The sequence below is a fragment of the Phyllobates terribilis genome, unplaced genomic scaffold (assembly GCF_046119375.1).
Source record: "Phyllobates terribilis strain yellow unplaced genomic scaffold, ASM4611937v1 Scaffold_223__1_contigs__length_3252167, whole genome shotgun sequence".
Taxonomy (NCBI): Eukaryota; Metazoa; Chordata; class Amphibia; order Anura; family Dendrobatidae; genus Phyllobates; species Phyllobates terribilis.
This window is the reverse complement of record NW_027362983.1, coordinates 48,055-54,442: the sequence shown is the minus strand read 5'-3', so window position 1 is coordinate 54,442 and position 6,388 is coordinate 48,055.

Genomic DNA, 6,388 nt, shown 5'->3' with positions numbered 1-6,388 from the left:
TCCGACAAATCTGTGTCCTCTATTAACTCTGCCAATAGAGTTGATTTCCCACTAGCTTTTTCCCCTCTTGTCCTCACGTGACTCAATCGATCTTCCTCTATAGAGTGTGTGTTGTTGTAATCTCCTCCTACTATCATGTTCTTTGTTGTGTTTTGTAATATCTTAAAACGTAGTTGTTCAAAAAAAGGTTTTTGGTCTGTGTTGGGCGCATATATATTGATTACACCAATTTCTTCCTCATTTCTTTCTAGCTTTAGCATTATGTACCTTCCATCTGTATCCCGTTCTACCTGCGTTACTTTGTACGGTAGATTTTTGTGCAGCAATATTAGAACACCCGCCTTTCTTCCCACCCCCTCTGAACCATACACCTCTCCCACCCACAATTTTTTCATCCTAAACAAATCTTCATTTCTCAAATGCGTTTCCTGCAGTAATGCAATATCTGCTTCTAGTTTCTTTAAATGTCGCAGAACCATCATTCTTTTAGTCGGGGCTCTAAGCCCCTTTACATTCCATGATACAATGTGCATACTATGATATTTTCATTTTTGATTATATGTTGGGTGCTCACACCAAATAATCACAATTTTGTTCTGACTTACATTGTGTTCCTGCATGTCTCCCCTTTGAACAAAAAACAAGTTAACAACCAACAACAAACAATCACTCAATAGCATTTTTCTGTGACTTCCTTTTTCTGGCTTATTCCCCCACAAGCTCCTCCCCGGCAATATTTCTTTTGTTAAACCACCTCTAACTTCTTTAAGTGGTCACCCCCTCAAGTGACTACAAATAGAAGAGTCCTTGGGTCGCCAGTCTTATTAAAGTGTCCTTCTCCCTGCTTTATCCCCTCCATAGTGTATTACTTATCTGCTTCAATGTCCACTTCCTGGATTATCTTGTGATGTCTGGGTGTTCTTTGCCTTTGGGTCTGTGGGCTCAACCTCCAATTTTCGGATTCCTCTTCTCTCTCTGTACTTTGTTCTGCTTTTCTCCCCTGCTTCGGCGATGTTCCGACCTCTGTTTCATCTTGTCCGTTTTTCCTCAGCAGCTTCGATATGTACTCTTCTGCATCCTTCTGATTTTGAAAGCTTTTTGTTGAGCCATCTGTGTGCCTTACTTTCAATATGGCCGGGTACAGTAATTGGAACTGTATATGATTTTTAAATAGTCTAGAACAACAGTCACTGAACATTCTGCGCCGTTTATTAAGCTCCACAGAATAGTCATTGAAAATGATAATTTTGTGTCCTTGAAAAGTTAACGGCTCTCTTCGACGTCTAAACGCTCGCAGAATGTTTTCCTTATCGTTAAAGTCCAAGTACTTGGCTATTGCTTGCCTTGGTCTCTGGTTTGTCTCTGGCGTATTGTTCGGTCTTTGAGGGCCTATTCGGTGTGCCCTTTCTACCCTCCTGTGAGAGGTTATTCCCAGAGCCTCTGGTAAATCATCTTCAAATATTCTCTGAAGTTGTCTGGGCTTGATAGTCTCTGGGAGTCCAACGACCCTTAAATTATTCCTACGTGATCTGTTTTCAAGATCTACAATGCGATCTACCAAAATATGAACTTGCTTCTGCAGTAAACTGATGTCTTTATCAGCCTGTTCATTTATATCCTCCAGGCGCCCAATTCTGCCTTCTGCCTCCTCTATTCTCACTTCATGTTGTGAGATGTCTTCTTTAAGACCCATCAGTGTCTGTTTCATTGCATTCTCAAGGGAAACTCTTATCTGTGGGGTGAGGTGTTCGATTACTGATTCAGTAAGTTCTTTGTAGTTTATACTGCTGAAGTCTGCCTGCATCTCTCCCATTAGCTGGCCAGACTCTCTCTGTCCTCTCCCATCTTCTCTCACCCCCATCTCCTGCTGGGAGTCTGTACACAGTTCCTCCCCTCTTGGCTTCTGTGCTGGCGTCTGTGATAAAGGCAAGGCACACTGAGAATCTTCATTGGTGGCCATTTTGGATATCTCCTGAATCTCCCCTGTCATACCACTCAGCGGGGTTTTACTGCTGCGGAGGAGATAACGTTCCATGGTTAATCTGCTTCTCACTGTTCTGTGCTTTTGATCCTAAGTTTTCTTAACAGTTTTTACTGCTTTGAGGGGGTGAAATCTGCCGGGGCTGCGGAGCTATTTCTTCTTACCGCCTCTCAGCCAGGGCCTGACCCGGAAGTCACATTGACTGATTTTAAAGAAAGACTGCACAGTCTATTTAAAGTTTATCCCCTGACAGAGGAACAGAAAGTGAGCATTCTGACGGGGCAGCTCACCGGTGCAGCACAGCGGGAGGTGAAATCATGGTCACATGAGGAGAAAAGGACAGTAAAGGACATTCTGACCCGGCTGTGGAGTACCTTTGATACCCGTACCTCAGCAGAAGTTAAAATGTGGTTCTATGGCTGTAAGCAGCGAGCCCAGGATAGTATCAGAGACTATGCCTTGAACCTGCAAGAAGCCCTGAGAGCTATCAAACAAGCTGACCGTGGTAGTGTGCAGGATAATGATAAGCTCTTAACTGACCAGTTCATAAAAGGTCTGCTGTCCAGCGCCCACAGGACCCAGCTGCGCCTCATGGCCCTACAGAACCCCGATTTGACTTTTGCGCAGTTCAAGGATAGGGCCACCCGGGTGCTCCGAGAACCCCCACCAAGTGGCACTGTAGCTTCCCGGCGCCCTGCCATTACTTACCACCAGGGGGAGGCGCCCTACCTTGCAGACCTTGTGGGGGCTGATGCGCAGGTCTCAAGCCCATCCCCGCCTGCAGACCTGCACCATCAGGTCCAGGTACTAACCAGAAGTGTTGCTGCATTGACCAGGACCGTACAGTCGCTACAGGTGGACCCATCAGGACCCATCAAGCTGGCTTCCAGTCCGGAGGATGTCCCGTGGCGTCGACAGAGGAGGATCCCACCATTCAGAGGGAGGCCCGCCGACCGCTACACTGAGGATGGACAGCCGATTTGCCGCCGTTGCAGTCAGCCAGGACACCTAGCAAGGTACTGTACTTTAAATGGGCCCAACCTGGGGCAGAGGGCCAACCCCCAGGCATAAGGTCACCAGGCCCATCTAATTGGCGTGATAAGTATGTGGGGGGACCCCCGGTCTTACCCGTAGTGCTGGACGGTATCCCCATGAGTGCACTGCTGGACACCGGGTCTCAAGTGACTACCATCCCCTACGTACTTTTCAAGCGGTACTGGAATGACGCGGATATAACCCGTTATCCAGACGATGACTTAAGCATCATCACCAGCAATGGCCAACTTGTGCCGCAAGTGGGGTTCAGAGAGATGACCATCAAGATTGGTAAAGTTGAACTGCCGGCACAGGGAGTGATCATTGTGGACATTGATCGCCGTGAGAGTCACCCTAAAATAACTGTGGGTACTAACGTGATTGAAAACTGTCTTTCAGAAGTAATTATGATTTTGCAGCAGGTGGCGATGAATGCAAGCTCCAGCCAACAGAGGGTCCTCCAGAAAGAGATAAGAGCCCTGATGAGACGGCAACAGGTAGAACTGTCTGGTGGTGAGATCGGTAGCGTGAGGATGAGCGACCCGTTCCCCATTGCCATGCCTCCCAAAAGTGAAATGATGATCTGGTGTCGGACTGCAATCGGGTTAAGAGGGAGAGACTACCAAGCCATGGTAGAACCCGTGTACTCAGACAGCAGGCCCACCATTTTGACAGCCAGGGGGGTGGTTGATGTCCACCATGGAAGGGTGCCCGTCCGGATCTTAAACATCGGGGAAAGGGAAGTATACTTGCCCCGGTACGCTACACTAGCCAAATTGTTTGCCGTCCAACACAATGCTATCAGGGTCGTGGAACCCTTGCCTCCATCTTCCCCAGTGGAGAGTAATGGCTCACAGACACACAACGAGGACTGGTGCCAGGAACTCCATGTGGGTGCTGACTCCACTCCCCTGCACCAAAAACAAGGAGTCTACCGGGTGGTACAGGAGTACGAGAGAATCTTTAGTAAGCACCCGCTAGACTTCGGCAGAGTAAGAGGGATAGAACACCACATCCCCACGGGGAGCCACCCACCAATAAAAGAGTGACACAGGCCTGTACCCCCTGCACATTATCAGAACACAAAGGGCATGCTGAGAGAAATGAAAGAAGCTGCGGTCATTAGAGATAGCTGTAGCCCCTGGGCAGCCCCCTTGGTTCTGGTAAAAGAGAAAGACGGTACCATGAGAATGTGCGTGGACTATAGAAAGGTCAATCGCATCACTCATAAAGACGCTTATCCGCTACCTAGGATAGAGGAGTCTTTAGCAGCCCTAAAATCAGCTAACTTGTTCTCTACTTTGGATCTTACTAGCGGGTACTGGCAGGTTCCTGTGGCAGAGGCTGACAAGGAGAAGACCGCCTTCACCACCCCGATGGGACTGAGCGAGTTCAACTGTATGCCCTTTGGGCTCTGCAACGCACCAGGGACCTTCCAGAGGCTGATGGAATGCTGTCTAGGGCACCGAAACTTCGAGACGGTCCTCCTTTACCTGGACGACGTGATCGTCTATTCGAAGACTTACGAGGACCATCTAAAGCACCTGGCCGAGGTGTTCGAAGCCCTGGCAGGCTATGGCCTGAAGGTGAAACCCTCAAAGTGTCACCTGTTGAAACCGAAGGTCCAGTACCTGGGACACGTGGTGAGTGCTGAGGGAGTAGCCCCCGACCCCGACAAAGTGACAGCCATTAAGAGCTGGCCAAGCCCCTCTAACATCAAAGAAGTGAGGCAATTCCTCGGGTTGGTAGGCTACTACCGAAGGTTCATCCCCGGGTTCACTAAGATGGCAGCCCCTATGCAGGACCTCCTGATAGGACAGTCTAAGTCCAGAAGCCAAAAGCCACCCTTCAAGTGGGACAAGCCGGAAGAGGAGTCCTTCCGCCAGTTGAAGATGGCCCTCACAGGGGATGAGATCCTGGCCTACCCCGATTATGGCCAGCCTTTTATCCTCCACACAGACGCCAGTAATGTGGGGATGGGAGCCGTACTGTCACAGAACCAACAGGGCAGAGAAAGGGTGATCGCTTACGCCAGCCGGAAGCTGAGGCCCACGGAGAGAAACCCGGAGAATTACAGCTCCTTCAAGCTAGAATTCTTGGCAGTGGTGTGGGCCGTAACGGAACATTTCAAGCATTACCTGGATTCTGTGAAGTTCACTGTGTACACGGACAACAATCCGTTAACGCATCTGGACAATGAGACTTGGTGCCCTAGAGCAGCGGTGGATGGCCCGGCTAGCAAATTATAACTTCACCATCAAGTACCGGGCAGGCCGAGCCAATGCTAGGGCATCTGCATTATCGAGAATGCCCCACTTACCCGATGAGGGAGAAGATCCGGACGAGTTGGAGGAAGTAGAGCTCCCTGCATTCCACCGGTATGGGGCCACTCAATACTCCCACCACGTGAAGGAGGAAGACTTAACAACCATCATGATCAATCCCCTACCTCACCACTGCTGGGCCGAGACCCAAGATAGTGACCCTGTAGTCCGCATGGTGAAAGACCTGCTGACCCGAGAAGACGCCCGTCTAGATCCGGATGCCCCAGAGGAAGCCAAGCAGCTATGGAAAGAGAAGAGCAGGCTGTTCTTCTATGAAGGTAAGCTGTGCAGAAGACTCGTCAACCACCGGACGCACGAGCTGACGTGGCAAGTCGTGGTCCCAAGGCGAGATGCAGCTATGGTCCTGGAGGCTTACCATGACAGAGCGGGGCACTTCGGCTGGAAGAAACTGGAGTTCCTGCTAAGAGGACGGTTCTTCTGGATCGGCATGAGAGGGGCTGTAGAGAAGTGGTGCAGAGACTGTGGCCCTTGCAATTTAAGGAGGAAGGACCGCACCAGCCAGAAGACAGCCTTGAGGCCCATCATCACCAAGCAGCCTCTTGAGCTGGTAGCTCTGGACCATGTCAAATTGGCTCCAAGCCGGTTAGGATACGTTTATGCCCTGACAATCGTGGACCACTATTCCCGTTTTCTAGGGGTGGTCCCGGTAAAAAACTTGACAGCTCAAACGGCGGCCAGAGCCTTCCAGCAAAACTTCTGCCACCCACACGGATATCCGGAACAGGTCCTGACAGACCAAGGTCCAGCATTCGAGGCCGAAATCTTCCAAGAGTTCTGCAACCTCTATGGCTGTAAGAAGATTCGGACAACGCCTTACCACCCACAAACCAACGGGATGTGTGAGAAAATGAACAATATAGTCATTGATCTCCTGAAGACGTTGCCCCTGGAGGAACGCAGCCTGTGGCCAGAAAAACTGCCGGACCTGATAGACTTATACAACCATATCCCGGTGAATGCTACAAACTGCACCCAGGTGTACCTGATGCGAGCCAGACCAGGTAAGCAGCCCATAGACCTGGAGATG